This window comes from Coturnix japonica, chromosome 1 (genome assembly GCF_054131305.1).
Source record: "Coturnix japonica strain WE chromosome 1, WE-NBRP24, whole genome shotgun sequence".
In the NCBI taxonomy this organism is placed as follows: domain Eukaryota; kingdom Metazoa; phylum Chordata; class Aves; order Galliformes; family Phasianidae; genus Coturnix; species Coturnix japonica.
Window position 1 is genome coordinate 160,643,344 of NC_140663.1, and position 20,405 is coordinate 160,663,748.

The window sequence follows — 20,405 nt, forward strand, 5'->3', positions numbered from 1 at the left end:
CACAGATGCACTCCTCTGCTTCAAGCAAAATAGGGATCAGCTTCCACGTTGAGCCATGGCATGAGCCCACCCTCTGCATCTGGCACCAGAGATGAAGGGCTCAGAAAGCAATTCTGAGGTTGCACCAGGAAGTATGAGACACAAACGCCAGACATGAAGAACAGGAACAGAAGTCAATAGGTGAGAAAGGAAACATAAGGTTGGATGTCACTGAACATCTCCCTAAATCCTTCTGTTTGATGCTGATCAGAAATAACATCTCACAGGGCCAAACTGACCCAAGCACAGATACTGCTCAAACCCCACAGACAACAGCAAGCGCAGTTAACTTTATTTCCATGCATATTTGAAAAGAACAGCACAAAAGAAACTTGAGTTCGCTTAGATCAGTCCATTAAAAATTAGCATTAGATACATTCCCTCAGTTCTCTCACTTCCTTTTTTTTCCCCTTGCTCATAATAATGTGCTTAACTGCCTTGTGTTTTAAAATTAGAAGGCACTTAGCAACAGCTGCTGCCTTAGAAGTAAGCAGGTAAAGATCTACCTACAGACAGAGATAACTAAGGAATTGGTGCTTCTCTTATTAGGCTTTTCCTGCTCTTGCAAAGCACCCCCTCCCCCCCAGGTCACTTCTGACCACCTTCCTGCACCCAGCAGCTGTTGAACTGCATGCAGGGAGCTTGACATCGCCTTGGCAAGTCAGATTTAAAAACCAAGTAGAAAGCAGATGTACAGTAACAAAGATGAAAGAAGACAAACACAACTTACAATCTTTCTAAACAACAGCAGAGCGTGGCTATTATAAACAGCAAGCTGAGTTTTCAAGCATTTGACCAGCTGGCAAAAACACAAACCAACAGCTGCTCCTACAATCTGCCTTGACCCTTCCACACCCCCAAAAAGGCACCGTCATTTACACTCAAAACATACCTTCCATACATTCACCCTAATTCTGAGTATATAACTTCTAGGTTTTAGAACTGATGAATCTCACAACCCCCTTAAAAAAAACAACGAAGAGGAACTACCATAATTCTCCTTCCATAGAGAAGAAAGAGATGGACTGAATAAGCAGCTTGTTGAAAGCAATGGAGTTTGATATTACATGAATGTATTCAGTGTCCACATTCCTCATGAGAGGTCCACAGAAGCCAAGAGGACAACTTATTTGTTGCACCTATCAATAGGCAGGAGGTACAAGCAAAATGAGGAGAGATGAAATAACTCCTCCATCAGCTCTGCTATGCAGCCACCTAAATTTAAGCACCTAAACCCTAGAACTGAATATCACCTCACCAAAAACACTTCATCCTTCACCGAAGATGCAGAGAAGGAGCTAGATGGATAATACTCCAGTTCTCTTATCTCAAGGGAAAGAAAGGAACATACATCCCTTTACATACATTCCATTGTGTTTTTCTTTATCCAAAAGAAGATGACAACAACTGGGAAATCAAACTTTGGGAATTTTTCCTGCTCACTTGTGAATTTCATTTACTTCTCTGTAATGACAAGAAAATGAGAACTAGCAGATAGCGTGGAAATCATCATTTTAAGTTCACAATCTGGATGTCATTAATCTATTCTTTCTAATAAAAAAACAAAGCAATGTGGGTTTTTGTTGTTTTCTTTATTATTAATAAAACTAAGTTCATTCTAACCAAGCTTTTAGTCAGCATTTTGTATGCTGCAAAAGTACGTAAAATACATGGCCATCCATTACTGTGTGCCATTGTTTAAATGGCCCAGAATAATAAGATTACCTGCAATTGCCAAGTTTGTAAAAGAACTGTGAATAAGTAGAAAATCCATCAAGCACGCAATTACTGTCTCAAAGAATCCAAATGAAGTATTTTGACTAAACACCATGATTGTAAGTCATAAGTGCTATAAGCGCTTTACTTCTATACTTTTACTTAAGAGACCAAGTATATTATTTTCTTATTAGTAAAAGCAGTTTTTTTTTCTTGTTTTCTTTATTCTTAATAAAATCCTTGATTTTGATACTGGCAGGCATTTGTCAGAAGTACACAGAATGTCTGATAGGATCTTCCTCCTCAAGGTAACTAAAGAGCAAGAACAATTCCTCTTACCCTTAGTAAACTAGATCTTTTGACAAGACATTACAGAGAAAACCAAATGCCTAGAAAACACCCACCTCAAAAAGAATAAGTGAAATTTATTATACAAGCAACTGTCTGCCAACATCATTTCCAGAAATCTTCCTTCTGGCTGCTAAATCTACCTGAAAAAGTCATTGACATCCAAGGCTGGAACAAGAATTTCTTGTCTTCACAGCACCAGACCACCACTTCTGATCTTCTTGTCACACCAACCTGGTAGTGTTGATGAAATTAGCACTGAGATTCCCCAAACAATTTTGTTTCTTTAATAAAGCTCTACAGTCCACTATCTAGGAAGCATGGCACAAAGAACAAGACTGAGAGATGTTACTACTTTAAATTCTTCCTTGTGAATGGAAAGAAAACATTTGAAAACTACAAACCCAACACTAACTTATCTCCATCACAGTGCTCTTCCCCATCAATTTCCAGGAGAAAAAAAGCTGTGTCATTTTGATAGATTGTGATAAAGTTTCATCTTCTACTCCAAAGTAAGTATGAGATGTATATGATCCTTTAAGTAGCCTAACCACTATTAAAGAAATAAAGATATTTAGTGGGAGCTATTGGTAATAGCTAAACGGTTGGACTGGATGATCTTTTAGGTCTTTTCCAACCTTGGTGATTCTAGGATTCTATGATTCTATATTTCATGCTCCCTATAAATTAAGCAAGCATACAGACAATCATCAGCATAACCAAGGTTGCTGCATTTTTATCTTCGTTTCTGCAGAATTCCACTACAGCTTTAGGAAATTATCTAAAGAATATATTTTTTTCTTGTACTAATTTCTTATCATCCAAATTAATTGACTATAAAATATTTCTCAGCTAGATTTAACCTTTCCTCTTCTCCCTATGGTCATCTTTCCCCAAAAGCCATCTGAAATAATTTTTGGCTGTATCCTCCTTACGATTCACATTCTCAGTTACAGCAGCTTACTACATTGGGGCAGGAGGAGTTTCAGGCTTTAAACACCTCAATCCAAGTTGCATTCTTCAGTATGATATTGGGTTCCCATTCTTTGAAATTCTTTTCACAAAATGGAACACAAAGCAATGAAAGAAAACTAAGGCAGTCCCACTGAAACCATTTTGTAAGTTTTGAAATAAGATTCTCATTCATTGAGCTTAGTAAGGAAGATAAAAATGTATCAGTGCTACTAAGATAACTATTTAGAGGGAAAAAAACTGCATATCTGAAATTCAATAGAGGTTCACAGATTGCACAATACAATAGATTGCTGACCTGAATTCAATCATCCTGCCAGTATCAGTTCCATTCACTCCTTTGTACTCATCCTGTATTATCAGAAAACAGATGATCCAGGACACCTTCACACTTGACTAGAGCCTCTCATCAGCTGTTCTTTTCCTAACCGAAACCCTGTTCATTACATCAAAACACTGATCTCTGTCTCCCATATAAAGTAATGGCACTCAAGAAATCAAACTAATTAAACTGGGAGGCATCTACCAGCTATACTTGTTGCTAAAGAAAAAACAAAATGCACATCACTAACAACACTGGGCTGAAAAAAATACCATACCAAGAGCGTGGACTGGAACACTCTGGGAAAACAAAGACAGAAGCCTTTACTGAACCTAAACAGGTAAATTTAAATCTGATGTAACACCTCACACTGTGCTGAAGGGTAAAAGGTGGTCAGTCACATCACCGCCATGGAAAAAAAGTTGAACTGTGCCTGTATGGGTCCAAGCCTGGAATGGCCACCATAAATGTATTTTATTGTTCAGCAGAAAGCACAATTACTCATCTTCTCTCCATATGCACGTGGATAATTAACCACACACACAATGACGACAACTCACATTCTTGCTTTCCCCTTGAACAAACAGTGCCCAGTTTAAAGTATCAACAAAAGATGCTGAGACATTAATCTTGCTATTAGCGTGACGGCTGCTCGTCCTGCACAAGCCCCCTCCAGATGGCTCCATGTGATGGTGGGATGGGGAAGACGGAATATTCCATACCATTCTGAACATCTGTTCAGCTGCCTTCATGCATTAAAAAACAACAGAAAAACTTACTGCCACCATTAATTTTACTGTTCCAACCAAATACCATGTTAGCACCAAATGCACTGTAAATGTTACAAGTGTACACAGCTTTTCAAATCACGCAAGAGTATTTGATTGTTATTTGCTATCTTAAGAATGGACTTGTCCCAATAACTACTTATACTGCACTGAAAACATTTTTCTTTCATATGACCTTTCTTGAAATCTGTATCATGCTCCAGGAATTTATTATCGTCTCTTCTCCTATTCAAACAAACAGAACTGAACTGAGTCACCATTTGTTTCCCTTTATTTCTAGTTTTATTTCTGTTTGACTTCACTGGAAAGATACACAGAATGCATTTGTCGGAGTTTAAGTTCTGTCTCAATAGTTCTGCACATCAACTCGAAAATATTTTCCTTAGGCGTATACAAAAAAACGTGGCAGCTCTTTTCTTCAAGCAGAGGTGAAAGAAATGAATGCAGAGCTACTTTATTGTACCTACCACAGTCCACCTCTCAAGTAATGTTGATGCTTTAAAAATACCACTGCTTGAAAAGAAGCACTCAGCCAGAAGAAGGAACTCCGCACTATGTTAAGAAAGCGGAAGCAGCACTTTGTCCTACAGCACAGAAAGGAGACTTCAGACTGATAATCCTCAGGTCCTGCCTCTGCACGTGTAAACCATAGGGCTGCTAAATTTATTCTGCTCTTTCTACATGGAAAAAAACAATGGTTACACAAATGAAAATGTGCAAGAACTGACAACAAGGCTGATTGGAAAAACAGCCATCTTGCCAAATCTCATTTTGTTTTCACCTTTGTGACCTAAATGATAACATTTAATGAGGAGTATAAGCTGTATGAGGTCAAAAGGAGCAAAGTCATAGAGCAGCAGAGAGCTAGTTATAACACCAAGCTCATTCAGTGCGGCACAGTCCTCCAATACCGGTTCAAAATTCTTTCCAGATGTCATCTCCATGGATCTCATCAAGTTTGACTATGGAGTTAATTATGGAGAGAGAGCCACACAGTTCACACTCTTTAACCAAAGTCAATAGCCCAGATGGCTGGAAAAGTGCCTATGTGTCATTCTCAGGTCATTCTTATACAGAAGAAGCATTCCTAGCCTCAAAGCACATCAGGGTTCAAATACTTCACAGTACACTTAAAATACTAATGATACCCACCTATCCAGTACCACTACATTTTTCTAGCACATACTGTTTCTCTTAGGACAATGGGGTAATAAAAATCAAGACCTGACAAAAAAACTGCTATTCAACAAATACTATTATTTAGCTAAGTCAAGCATATTAAGACGTTTCCTACCCATCTGGAGGAAGTTTGCTTTGCTCAGCATCTGCCCATTGGAGGATCTGATAGGACTGCAGTCCAAAAAGCATTATAAACACCAATTTCCTCTCGTGAAACTGAGAGCACAGAGTGGCTGTTATATGTTGACAACAGTAACTGGGATTCTTCCAGTAGGGCCTCCTGGATGAATGACTATCAAGCATCCAAACCAGTCAAAGCAATCACCCTAATACATATTCTCACTGTAGTTTAAATTATGGAAAGTTACATTTCATCTAGGTTACAGAAATGCAATAATTTTGTCACATATGAACACCAGCAGCACTATGACTACATGACTGCATGGTATGTTATGCTACTTCAGACAATTTGACACTGGAACAAATTCTGTAACAAAATATTAAAAAATTGCACTAAAAATGTGTTTTTTCCTCACACATTTAAACCACAATAATGCACAAACAGTTCTCAGAGCCCATTTAGAACACACTTGTACCAGCCTTCCTCCTTCACAAGCAGCAAGTGTTATCAGAAGCTAATTCCATGATTATCTGAAGAAAATGTAGATGGCAGTTAGGCCTTGCTGGATTAGCCTGACGCCATTTAGCAGAGCCTTGCTGGATTTAAAGTGCTCGAAATACCTGTCTGGGTCACAGCCCACGTGATGAAGGCTGAACGTTAAGACCTCCAGGATCCAGCATGTGGTGAGAACATGCAGTTCAAATCCTCAAATCACCTTAAGCTAAACCAGAAGCAAATTCAGTAATTTGCTTCTCAGGATTCCAATTAACCTTAAATTACAGGGGAAAGTACAGAAGCGACGAAGAATCCACTTTATACCCAATAATACCCATTTATATGGCAATACATTGTGTTCCCTACCTCCCTGACAGGTCTAATAATTATTACCAAGAGAATACTTTCAGAACAGCATTTTTCAGAAAAAATATGCTGTTCTTCAACTTCTTCCCCTCAGCAGTTAATCTAAAAGGTCAGGGGGATGTGTTAAGTTTCCATGGTTGTTCTTCCTTTAAAAAATCATGCATGCATACACATGTTTTTTGTTGTATGTATATGCATACAGTGTGCATACATGTATTTGATATATATATATATATGCACATATACGCAGCTGTTATGCACATGGAACTCTAGGATGATGGATAAGAGCAATTACACAGGTCAAACTGCATGAGAAAGAACACTTTGTTTCCTGACAGTTAAGCATCAGTCTTAGTCTACCTCAGCTCCTGATGCGCCTCCTGGAACCCCAGTTCTCACCATGCAGGACAGACTTTTCCACTGGAAAGCAGCTGTAGTGATGTTTGACCAGGCCACCACAATATATATCACAATACCTGAAATATCTTGCAGGTAACTTCAATGTCCACCTGAACAACCAAGGTCTGTGAGCACAAGTTTCCCAGAATACGCCTCCAGTGCACAGAGAGATCATGAAAATTTAAGCTACAATTCCCCAAGGCAGAGCTTCCCACCCACTCCTACCAAAGAAAACATTCTTTACTCACAGGGCAGTGAGGCACAGGCACCCATTGCCCAGAGAAGCTGTGGCTGCCCCATCCCTGCAGGCGCTCAAGGTCGGGCTGGATGGAGCCCTGGGTGGACAGGTCTAGTGCTCAGCAACTCAGCCTGTGTCAGGGAGTTGAAGCTCAATGATCTTTAAGGTCCTTTCCAACCCAAGTCATCCCATGATTGTATGATTTCAGCTCTAAACTCCAGATTTTCCCAATCCTTCTGAATGAGAAGCAATCAGTATTTTACTTTCCCTATGTATCAGAAATCTAGAAAGAACAGTTACGGCTATGTGGGGAAAACACATTTATTTGGGCTCATTTTAAGGAAAAACTTAACAAAATATTGTATTTAGATTCTGTTATTAACAGCTGAGCCTAAAGAAAGCAACATAAGAATTCCCAACTATTTTCATCCTGAGCCAAGCATGCCATCTGCTCCAACAAAGCATGCCAGTCACCACAAGATGGACCAGAGAATATCAAAGGGTGTAGTGTGATCAAGAGAGATGCTATAAGTGACAAAAGGGCATCACAACAGTGGCAAAAAAAATCCCCAAAACCCACATTCACCACAACCTACACACAGTCTTACTAAGCACCAGGACTAACACAGCCAGGTATAAATTGGAAAAGGGTAAATTTAGACTCGATACAAGGAAGAAATTCTTTACTGTGAGGCTAGTGAGAGACTGGAACAGGATGCCCAGTGAGGCTGTGAATGTCCCCTCCCTGGAAACATTGAAGGCCAGGCTGGATGGGGCTGTGAGCAACCTGGTCTAGAGGGAGGTGTCCCTGCCTATAGCAGGGAGGTTGAAACTGAATGATCTTAAAGGTCCCTCCCAACCCAGCCATTCTGTGATTCTGCAGCTCTATGTGGCTGTTTTTCCTAAAGAGGGCTGAGCTCTGGTTAGAGGTTTCCCAGAGCAGGAATACTCTTCATAGCTTTCCTACAAGTTATCTGCCAGTGTTCATAAACTTGAGCACTAATTATGCAGTTCCTCCCTATCAAGTAACCTTCCTCCTCTCTGCCTTCCATGTCATTACCGTCTTCAAATCACCACAAAAATCATTCATCTTTGAAACAAGAAGTTAGCAATTCGTAATTTTCCAGATCATAACATAAAATAGTAATGGTTACAGACAGCACAGAAGAACATTCAGCTATTAAAGGCACAGAAGCTCCGTATACACCTACAGTTGCATTACAATCAAATAGCAAACAGGGTCTTACAGAAATAAAAATGGACCATATCCCTTTCCTACCTCATCAGTGTTGAAAACATTTTTCAGTAAATGAAGTTACCTGGACAGGTACCAACTTACGTCCTTCACCAAGAACTGAATAATGCAGGGGGGAAAAAAAGCAGTATAATAATAACAAGAAAAATAAATATCTGAATACATGTAATACATCTACTATCTCATTAATGAATGAAGCACATAATATACAAAGACCTCCCCAAACACAAAACATTTTCTCAAGCTGGCCCTTTTGTAATATATTCTCCCTTCTACCAGCATCCCAAACTTGTATGTCCCAGTTCTGCCCTGTATTAGCTTCCTAATAATTCAATCTATTATCCTTGTTTCGTTTGTTTTGTTTTCTTTTTAAATGAAGCCTAAACTGAGTGTCAAGCATTACTAAATGTAACACGCAGTAATACACAACCTTATTTGCAGCACTTAAGAGATTTCCTCACTACGCTTACAGTAACACCCACTGTGAGATAAATAAGCTACTATTAAACCATCATGAGTCTCAGACCAAATACAGCAGTTAACCTTCTCTAAAAATCCTCTTTCAAGACCTGGGAGGCTGAAAAGCTGTGTTCCATGAAATCTGGCATTGCATCAACAGATCTCCATGGAGCTGGCAGGGCAGGAGTGCTCAGAAACCAGCTTCAAGGAAAAAAAAAGAACATTCTCACTATATATAATCAATCACTTAGAGGCTCAAGCAACTTTTTCCAGTTACAGGCATCAAATCTTAGCTAAGACTGCTGGGGTTCCAGATAATCCCAGTGATAACGCTAAATTGTTTTTAAAGTCTGCTTTCTCCCAGTGTTTCAAATCAGTGCACATAAACATGCTTTGCAGAACCTATTTTAACTACATAGGTAGAATCTATTTTCTTTTCTTTGTATATTCACATGCCATATATATTTATATACATTATATAGATATATAAATTTACATATGTATCAGTTTGGAAAATGTTAATACTGTTTTTTAAGAGTACTAAATTTCAGAACCTAATATTGAGCATTTGGGAGCATCGTGCTGACTCCATCTATCTCCAGTTCTGCTTTTAGTCAATATCAAGTGTTGAAGAGTTGGGAGGAAAATAAAGCAGTATAATACTGCACTACTATACTGTGCATATTATAGAATAGCATAATACAGTAGTAGAGTAAAAGCAGACCTGAACTAAATGAATGGAGTTCACATGGAAGAGTGGCACCACCCACTAGTGGTTTTCCACTTGCAGACCTCCAAGGATGTTCAAAGACTTCAAAAGGAATTAGGAAATATGCCACAGGAAACTACAGCCAGAGATGACATTAGCAAGTTGTGTGGAACAACAGGGGCTGACTGGGGGGTGCTGATGATCCTGTGCCTGCATTATACTCATTTTTTGGAAAAAGAAGTGGGATTTTTGTTCCAAACAAGCTCTCCCAGCATCACAACCCATTAGATTCTGATCACCACTACATATGCTCCTAGGGAGCACCTTACAGTTTTATAATACTCAAAAAAGAAAATCACTCATACACCCCACAGCTGGGGCGATTTGCATCATAAAGGTATGCCTGATTGTGGTGCTAGAATTACTAATACTTAAGATTTTAGAGGTCAGGCTTTATTCCCCCAGGACTCTACAATCACTTGGGAGACAGCAGGAGAGCAGATGGGGAGATGCTGCCCCAGTGTTCTCTCACTATGATCAAACACCCAAACTGAATTCTACTTGTGTTACTGTACACCCAGTGTCCTCAGATGTCCAAGAGGATCCAAACCAAAACGACAGCATATTGCTATAGGCTAAGAAGCCTATTCACTACGTAAAGGTCAAAAAAGAACTAAATTTATTTTGCTTTTTTGGGGACAAGGTGAATAGGGAAGGGAAAACACTTGGGGGAAAAAAAACAAAACCAAAAACTATCAACCCAAGGCTGAAAACCTACCACATAGTAGCTCTGAATTATGTCTCACCCCAGTTTCAGTGAAGGAAGGTTTCATGGGAAATAAGGGAATGAAGACACTTTATGAGCAAAATTCACGGCTTTATCTACCTCTTTCCCTCCAACACACTCAGCCACCAAACGCCTGGGGAAGGACCTCATCTTCCCACTAGCTGGCAGCCATCCTGCTGGCAGCAAACCACATACCAAAGCCTTGGCAGTAAGGCCAATGAAAAAAAAAACACTAAAGAAAAGGACTGCCTGAGTTTGGCGTGGTTACTACTGCAAAAGAGCACCAGAAAGCCTGTTACAGTAAGGTTGTGTGGTACCTGTGTTACTACAGTATCTGGATACTTAGACATTGTATTTACTCTCCAAAGCTGAGAAAAGCAAGCAGCATCTCAGCTAAAAGGTTGAGAAAGACAAAGCTATTTGATTATGCTTACGGGCTCTCAGGGACTGTAGAAGGACTGGAAACTGGACATAGATCACACCAGTACTGTGCAATAAATGCTTCAACTACAAGGTGAGTTATGTTTCCTCAGAAGCAAAACCCAGCTATTGCCTTAGGACCCACTCCACTTAAACTTGTGCTTTTTAAGACAGCTGTGAACCAACTACTCCACGATTTAATTAAATGGATTATTTTCCCCATTCCTTGCTTCATCCTCTCTGCTATCGTAGTTGCTGCTCCTGGCTGAGCTACTTGCAGGCTGGAATGAGACGTAAGCAAACAGAAACATAATCCAAAGGAAAGAAGCCAAAGCAGTTTATGGAATTACTGCCCTTATAGCCAAGACTACGTAAGTGATAGTGAGAGCACTCAATCTGCTTTGGTACAAAGACAGGAAGACAGACAGAAAGACAGACAGAAAGACAGACAGAAAGACAGACAGAAAGACAGACAGAAAGACAGACCGAAAGACAGACCGAAAGACAGACCGAAAGACAGACCGAAAGACAGACCGAAAGACAGACCGAAAGACAGACCGAAAGACAGACAGACAGCTAGTGATTCAAGTTAATCTCTCATACAGAAACAGAACAGAGACATTAAAAAGACCAGCTATGTCTAGTTGTGCAGGTGAATAGCAAGCTAAACAGAAGTGATACTTCATGTCAAAACTAGACCTGAAAGATATATTGGCCTGGGTGATTAATACCAGCTTTTTCAACAACCAGCATCAATACTATCACTGGAGGAAGACTTAAATCTTGTCATTCTTGTTGCTAGGAATATAAAATTACGGTAAACAGCTCAGAGTTGTTGCAATTTTCTGTCACCCTCAGTTGCCCCATCTCCCAAAAGTCACTTTGGAGGCCCAGTAAGAGATTCTGTTCCCAGACCAACAAAATCTTACTGAACAGAAGAAAATAGGCATTTCTTATATATTTATTCCCAAGACTCACAGAAGCATCTGAAGCGTTGTAAGGACTGTGTTACATGACATTTCTCCTGCATACACTACAAATCCTAATTTAAAAGGCATGAAGTATTTAAAGGTTTTTATACTTGTTTCAACAAAGATACAGTACTCTGAAAGGTGGAAGGAGACTCCACAACCTCTCGGGGTAGTTTGTTCCAGTGCTTTGTCTCCCTCAAAGTAAAGAAGCTTTTCATTGCATTCAGTGGGAACTTCCTGTGTTCTGGTCTGTGCCCGCTGTCTCTCATCCCCTCCTTTTCTCAGCTGACCTAGACAGAAATCATCCAGGGGATGCAAAGAATACTCAAAGACTCTCCTTATGCCTTTGGTCTCTACGTATAGCCTGTCACAGAAGATTTGTAATGAAGGTGCTGAGAGTTTTCCCTTAAGTGAAATGCATGCCTTTCAGAAACAAGAAGTTTTGCAAAGATGACGTAACATAATAATAATCATCTTTTGTTTTGTACACCAAGTCAGAGATGATCATCATCAGTTCCCAACTGCATCATGCATCAGTGCTCACTTCCCCCAGTGTTCTCTCATCTAAAACCATCATGTCCGTGTTGCAAACCTCTAAATAGGATCTCCATTTTTCAGGGCTATTTCTGTACTTCTATCTGAACATACCGCTGTTTTAAAAAGGAAATGTGAACAGTTCTATGAGGAAAGTCAGAAGCCAGGACCCCCTCTCCACTCATCAGACAGTGGGATCAGGTCTTCCTCCTTCCCCTCAAACACCACATTCTCAGCTTCACAGCCTCAACAAGCTAGGAAGTATGTCATCATCCCAGCACCGGTGCTGCTGTTATCCTTGTGAGTACAACACTATCTTGGGAAATGCAATTATTAGTTTAAATCCCACTGAGCTGGTAAGACCTCACAATCCAAAAGGAGAGGGCTTTTTGACCATGGCTGTAAGCAGCTGGCCACTGTGCCTGAGAACTGCTCTCACCAGCTCTGCGTTGAGGTGGTTGTCAGCACCCTGCCTAAGGCTGTTTGAGAATCACAAAAAAATGAGCAAAATTTGTACAACTGCATTGGAGACCAGAGGTTCTGTAGATGACCAAGTTAACATTAGGTACAAAGGCATTGATGCCAATTCTCAAGAAGTATCATTCAAGTCATCTAAGAATCATAAAGGCTGGAAAAGATGTAGGATCACCTAGTCCAACCATTCACCTATCACCAATATTGCTCACCTAAACCATGTCCTCAGGTACTGCATCTACCTTTTCCTTAAACAGCTCCAGGGATGATGAGTCTGCCACTTCCCTGGACAGCCTGTTCCAATGCCTCACCACTCTTCCTGAGAAGAAATTCTTCCTAATAACCAACCCGAATCACCCCTGGTATGTCTTAAGGCTATTCCCTCTTGTCCTACCAGAGTTCCCTAAGAGAAGAGGCCAACCCCCATCTCATCACAACCTCCTTTTAGGCTGTAGAGAGCAATAAGGTCTCCTGAAGATTACATTGTCCTTTCACACACCAAGTTATGTAACTAATCAATTCTTACATTGCTTTCAACTACACTTTAAATAGTCAATGTAATCTACAGAGACAAGCTGCATATATGGAAAAAATCAAGCCATCAGAGACTAATCGACACACAGTTCAAAAAGCAATTTAACCACATCAGTTTAAATTTAGAAACTGATTCAGTTAAATCAGTGCACAGACAACTGAGATTTGAACCTCATCTTCAAGCAGATTCCCACATACTAGCTGTATAATTCTGAAGGGGAGTTACTGTGATGCCTATCACAAAAAGAGTTCAAGGAAGAATCCAGAAACTGCACCCATTTGTAGTACAGATATGGCAGTGAACTGCTCATATAGACAGTCATCATGAAGAATGTGTTCAAACCACTGCCCTGAACTGGATGGGCATACTTAGGTCTCACTGCAAAGATGCTGCTTTTATCAAATTACTTCACTTTGCACATGACCATCAAATCCATTTTGCCAGGCTACAATTCAAAAATAAAGCACTTCTACTCCGAGCATCAGTCAAGTATCTAAAGGGGAGCTACAGAAAAGGAGACAGACTCTTTAGCAGAGGTGACAAAACAAACAGTTTCAAGCTCAAAGAGGGCAGATTTAGTTTAGATGTAAGGAAAAAATATTTTAGTGAGGGTGGTGAGGCCCTGGAACAGGTTACCCAGAGATGTGGTTGATGCCCCATCCCTGGAGACTTTCAAGGCGAGGCTGAATAAAGCCATGGACAACCTGATCTAGCTGTAGTGCCCCTATTCATTGCAAGGGAGTTGGACTGGATGGCCTTCAGAAGTCTCTTCCAACTCTAAGGATTCAATGATTCTATAAGTCCCAATGATAAATAAAAGCACACTGCACAGAATCCAAAGCCAGTACACGCAAGAGTTAAGCCCAAATACTAAGTCTCCTTTAAAATCAAGATCAGAAAACATCAGAAGCTCATGAACAATGCACGCATCTCTCAATTAAGATCAGAATCTGTGATCACATTTCTTAGATTTTTAAGTCCGATCTACTCAAAAATAGATCCACGTCAACTTGACTTTACCCACTTGTAATGCAAAGATTTCAGGACACTGTCTCCTGTTAAAGGGCATTCCCCCACCTCCACAGGGCACTCAATTGAGAATCACTGTCCCTGCCTCTCTCTCCCAAAACTGCTATATAATTAATGAACTTCAGCTTTTTGCTGACTGAGTCAGTGTTTTTCATTAGTTTACTACAGTTGGGCAGAAAGAAATAGGCTTCAGGAGAACAGCAGAAGTTTGGACTACTCAGACAGCAAAAAGATGGCAAGTTAAGGAATCAGTACCTTCCACAAATACTTAACAGTTGTATTTTATTTTGAGCAGCTTGCAACTATTGGGCTGTTTGTATTAGCAAAACACACTAGGAAACCCAGAGAAGCAAGAAGAGACAAGGTACAACGATTATCCAAGCAAGGATAAGAATGACTCAAAAACACCTCGCTATACATGCGAAACAGGCTTATTTCATAAACTCTGGAAGAAAGGGGTCTCTCCCACAAACAGCTAAATACTACTTTCAACCTCTTCATCTTCTCAGAAGGAAGAACACTAAACCTGTCCCCCAAGTTTTAGGTTTCTCTGCTTCCCATTACAGATGTAGAAAAGCTGCAGTCTCTTAAAATCAGTACATCTTTACTCACACTAACAAAACTGCCTAAATTTAGCATCAAGCAGCACAGCCCATATCTCCCATCACACAGTCAAGCAGATGCTACACAGCTTTTTCTTGCTTTTCCACAATCAGAAAAGATGTTCTACATCCAGAAGTGTTGGGTGTATGTGAGCATCTCAACCAAGACTAACTGGGTAAAGGGGTCTCTTCCACGGGAAGCTAGCTTAACATCAATAAATAGAAATCTTTTACTATCCATTGCACTTTTTGAGGAAAGCAGTCGAATATATAACCCCAGCAGATTTGGTTTAAATCTCTATGACAGCACATCAGCAAAGTACAGATTACAGAGAGTAAAAATAATTAATGGATGCAAATTTAAAACCCGGTATTTCCTGAGCATCCACAAATACAATAAATTTATTTCTGTTTTCTACACGAGATTAGTATTTAAATAATAACAGTCCCCTGGGCAATCAGTGTGTTTTGCCATTTGTTTCATTGCCTACTACAGCCCATCTTTAACATGAGAGAACTATAAGCCTGATTCACAATTGTAATTCAAAACCTCCCAGACAGTTTCCAAACTTCAGCATTGGTCCTCAGTAGAAGAACTTTAAATAACTTTAAACAACTTTACATAATAGATTCATACATGACAAGGTGTGTTCAATAAGAGCTCCATTGACCAACTCACCATTTAAAAAGGGGAGCAGAGAATATCTTTTCTATTTACTCGTTTGAGAAGATGGTTGTTCTGTAACTTGCTAGCACTCTCAGGTGTCTTTATCTGCAATCAGAAAGACACATTTGTCAGTAATTTCTCAGTATCACAAAGACAAACTGAATATATACATTAAAAACCAAGCTCACTGATCAATTAAAATACTAAAAATGTGAGTTTCTAGACACACTACTGAGCTAGACACTAACATCATGCTGGAGCTTAATTATATTCTTAACGGTCAGAAAAATGCTCGGCTATTTCATAATTAAGGCCACTGTTTTTAACAAGGAATATCTAAAGAGGAAGTAAGACTGACCCACTTAAAGACAGGGATGGGAAAATGGAAGATAATGGCTTATTGTCAAGCATAATAAAACACAGGTTTGAGTCCCACTGAGACAATTCTAAGTAAATTAAATATTACTTACATACATACTTGCTAAAACAAACCAACTAAAAATGTAATGAGCAGCTCTTGCAAAAATGAAGTATTGTCTCCACGAAAGAATTACGGATTTTAGCTCCAAGAGAATAGTTCACCACTCCCCCTAAATTTCCTTTATCCTCCCCCAAAGTATCAGAGCTTTAACAGTATGCTGCCCTTCTTCTCAATTCCAATAAGCAATGATGCAGTGGACACCTATTGCAAACAATGTTCCTCCTCCAGTTAGTTCACTACCAACACCTGCTAGTTGACCAAGATCTAGATCCTCACTGAAGCGTTTGTATGCTTTCAGAAGGAACTGTTCTGAAGCCACTTACATATAATAAAATGCTCATATGTATTAATTCATTCTTACCCAGAGGCCTTACCATCTTATCACAAGGATTTGTGCACTACATGGGGAAGAGAAGCCTTCAAACTGTGAGCTGCATACGTGACTAAAATTATGTCACAAAGTACCCTGTTAACATCAATCATTTGAACTGAATAATAGAATCATAAAGGTTGGAAGAGACCACTAAGATCACCTAGTCCAACCATCAGCACCATGCCAACTAAACTACACCCATAGCGTAGTTTAGCTTTTGTAATCTTTCACAAGCTTACCTCCCTTTCTAGCAACTCCTGTGTCTGACTGAGCAAGGGAAACACAGAAACCTGGCAACCTCTCCTGCAACTGAAGCTGAAAAATCACCCCAGTGATTTCCTGAGCACACAAGTTACAATTATTTATTCAGTTACGCTCATAGCTTGAGAAACAGCAGAACTGCTTTAGATGTAAACTGAAAAAAACCTACAAAACATGTGTCTTTAGAGAATTAGCCTAGTTCAAGGTGACTGGAACTTTATAAAGAACTTAAATCCACTATAACATCCATGTTATTAGGATGGCTGAGGATATATTTACATCACATTAATCTTTGCAGGAATAGTAGCCTTATGAATCTGTAGTAGCCTCCCCACACTAGCTACTTACTGCAGACCACTGCTCCCATCAGTTTCTTCAATGCAACAGCCTGTAAGGCTGCACTATATAAAGAGAATCACTAAATCCACCCTCTGATGAATGAACTCTCTGCTCAGGTCAGCAACATCTACGACCTACAGTGAAGGGAAGAATGCCAAGAATTACCGCATGGATGGTGAGGATGAGAATCTTGCAGATTTTTCATGGTCAAATGATACCAAATATCCGGGCATTTATTCCAGCAGACAGTATAAATCCTTACACCATTAAACAAAAACACCGGGACATGGTCTACACCGGGACAAGGCCTACACCGTGACAAGGCCTACACCGGGATGTTTTGTGTCTCTACTCTTTGACTGACATTTTTCTGATTTATTTTTAACTAAAATATTTAACAAAAACCAACAGAGAACACAGGAATGGAACCCAATGAGAAAGTCCATAACTTCTCCTTATGTATTTAAAACAGATAACTATGATGAAAAATATATTGCAGATGCATGCAGTATGAGGTAAAGGAATACACATTTCAATACACCCTTAATAGTCCAAATCTCCATCTCCTAGCACAATACAGCTTCCTTTTGAATGGAGTCTCTTTTCCATAAGATCTCAGAGAGGAAAGAAATCCCAACAGAAGTCATTTAAATAAAAAACAATGCACACATCATCTAGCACATCAGTGACCCCCCTGCCAAGCACCACATTTGATTTACAATGACTGATCAAATTACAGGAAAGAACTCAACAGTTTCAATAGGATACAACGTTAGAGATACAAAATGTATAACACTGAGTTCTGGATGGAAATATATACACAGCTGACTTGTGTTTAAAATCACTGTTTTAAAACTTTCTAAACAGAACTCTTAGTATGCAAGCAATTTAAAGAACAAGCTATATGGCATACAAGGGATTACCTCAGAAATCCACAGAGGAAAAGGATTTAATGCAAAACATAACTTTTATACAGATTGAGGATTAAAAGTATTCGAACAGTAGGTCATCATCAAAATGGTGGAAAAAAAAGGATTTTACGGTGAAGGATGGGGGGAAGGGTTTTTAAAGCATGGTTTCATACATGAACATCCAAGACTTACTACTGTAGCTTGAACTAAAGCAGCAGCTGTTATACACAGAAAAGGCAGTGTTTAAAATTTTCAGTATCGATTTGCCTTTATGATTTCCTGTACTCAAAAGCACACAACTAAAATCTTGCAAAATACTGAAGCTCTGTAGAAGTCACCTGGAAAACCCAAAGAGTTTCTGGGGTCTCTGAGGAGCAGAACCACACATCAACAAGTGGTTTGAATGAAATACTTCTACATGCCATTGGGCGCAATTCACATTAAGATGACTGCAAGTATGCCAACATTTTCTCACTCAGTTTCTTGCTTATGATCCTCCTTCAGTCTTCCAAAAACCATAATAATATCCAATCCAACCACACTTCCACTGACTCCATAGCACACCTCTACTGAAGAGTCTGAAAGTCACAAATAATGTATGTCATTTCACAAGTTACAGAGAACTATGGAATTGTAATTGTTGAAAGGGACCTCTGGAAATCACCCAGTCCAACTCCTCAGCTAAAGCAGATTCCCTAGAGCAGGTTATACAGAAAAGGGTTATTCAGGAAAGCATCCAGATGGATTCTGATTACCTCCAGACAATGAGTTCACAATCCACCTCATCTATCCCACATCTCCAAAACTTACCCATGAAGATATTATGGGAGCCGGCCTCAAAAGCCTTGCTGAAGTCAAGATACTTAGCTGTGCTGCTCTCTCCTCATCTATCCAGCCAACCACAACACCAGAGAGGGCTACCAGACTGGTCAAGCATAATTTCCTCTTGGTCAATCCATGTTGGCTACTCTGACCAGATTCTCCTTGACCAAGGGAGAGTTTTTCTTTTCACAGATTCTTTCTTATCTCCAAGATCTGGCTTTCCTGAGGGGCAGTTCTAGCAGTTTAGACTGAAGCAAAGAAAGAGTTCAGTAAGTCCACCTTCTCAAGCTTCCTACATTACCAAGGCACCCACTTCACTCAGCAGCAAACTCACATTTTCCCTAGTCTTCCATTTGCTATCGACATACTCAAGGAAGCCTTTCTTGCCCTTGACATTCCTCGTAAGGTTTAACTGCAAGTGGAATTTAAGTTAGATGCAAAATACCTTAACCTTGGGGAAAAAATAAAAATAAAAATCTTAGAAGTCTTGAAGAAGAGATAACTGTTTGCTGAAGGCAGAAGCCATCAATAAGTTTGTATTAATTTTTTCATTCTAAGAGCAGAAAGGGAAAGAAAGCAGGCCACATGTCTAACATGATGTCATGTCTGCTGAGGAAAGTCCAAAATAAGAGTGTGGCTTATGCTTGACAGTGGAAGCAATCGGGTCTTTTGGTTATTACTGACCATTCTATTGAAGAACAGGAAGAAGAGAAAGGACAGCAGAGAATCTGGCAAAGGTTCAGATCCAAACCTTCCCCATCGCCACACAGGAACACACAGTGCTTTGGGGCTCCAGCTCCATATCCCAAAGGACAGAGACTGAGCAGCACAGCTGTGACAGTGCTTCCCCCTTCTTGCCTCACAGCTGCTTGGGGTTAGCAGAGGAGCAGCATATAAACAAGCTGTTACAGAGAAGGGAGGTTCTGTTAAAAGTCTGAGAACTGCTGGTGTTAAGTGCATTATGTGTTTGCTCAAAAACACAAGCATGTGTGTTACGGCTTTAGGAAAGCCAGCAAGCAAAGGCACACCAGACTGAGAATTCGATGCTTGATCAAATCTTTGTTCTTCCATTGTAAGTGACTGAACTGCTCAAGTAGCATTACATAGGTCAAGTTTGCGACTAAAATTCATTGTGATGGTGGTATTAGCACCGTATTCACCTGAGCTGACCATATACATTATCACATATCACAGAATTCCTGGAAATTCTGCATTAAGCACAATGAATTCAAGCAGTCTGAGAAGATACGGAATCTTTTCCTTAAAAGCTCTTTTATGAAGAACCACTTTAAAGTATCACCTGATCCCATAGGCTACAGTTTTTCAAGAACACTGCAGGAATGCCAGAAAGGCTTCTGTTTAAGAGTGGTGTATTATCAGATTAGCATGCAAATATTTAAGAGATCTGGACTAAAACCACTACTTTAAAAGGTTCTCTTGCAGCTTCAAAGCAGATAAGTTGTTGTTAGGACAGCCATGAGCTTCATGTATAAGAACTGAAACCAATTAAACAGTCATGGAGGGAGGGAGTCTTCCCAGTAGAGAGCCAGAATAACAACCAGCATCAATACAACAATCCTTGCCTTGATGTGGTTAACTGAAGTCTGAGGTTTAAGACTTTACAGCTTGGATCACTATAACCTTCCAGATACAACCTTGCTGCTACAGAAATATATGTCCTTCCCTAAGCAGAAAAGCAAGTAGAACAAAGAGCCCAGCATCAACTAGCAGTGATACACCACTGGTAATCTCATAGGAGATGCACTTGTGAAAAAAAACAGGAAGTAAAATAA

General features: G+C 39.8%; 1 protein-coding gene across 9 annotated transcripts in view; it reads right to left on the bottom strand.

The window, feature by feature from the left end:
- The window catches only part of WASF3 (WASP family member 3), a 59,895-nt gene that overhangs the window by 27,822 nt on the left and 11,668 nt on the right, over positions 1 to 20,405 (bottom strand). For 5 of the 9 annotated variants that reach the window (XM_085536346.1, XM_085536341.1, XM_085536342.1 and 2 more), the window contains exon 2: positions 15,438 to 15,530. The exons of 3 other annotated variants lie outside the window; for them this stretch is intronic. The gene's annotated coding sequence lies outside the window, so the exon portion shown is untranslated. Of the gene's footprint in view, positions 1 to 15,437; positions 15,531 to 16,888; positions 17,014 to 20,405 lie in introns of all 9 variants that reach the window. One more of the 9 variants, XM_085536340.1, reaches the window with a different exon arrangement.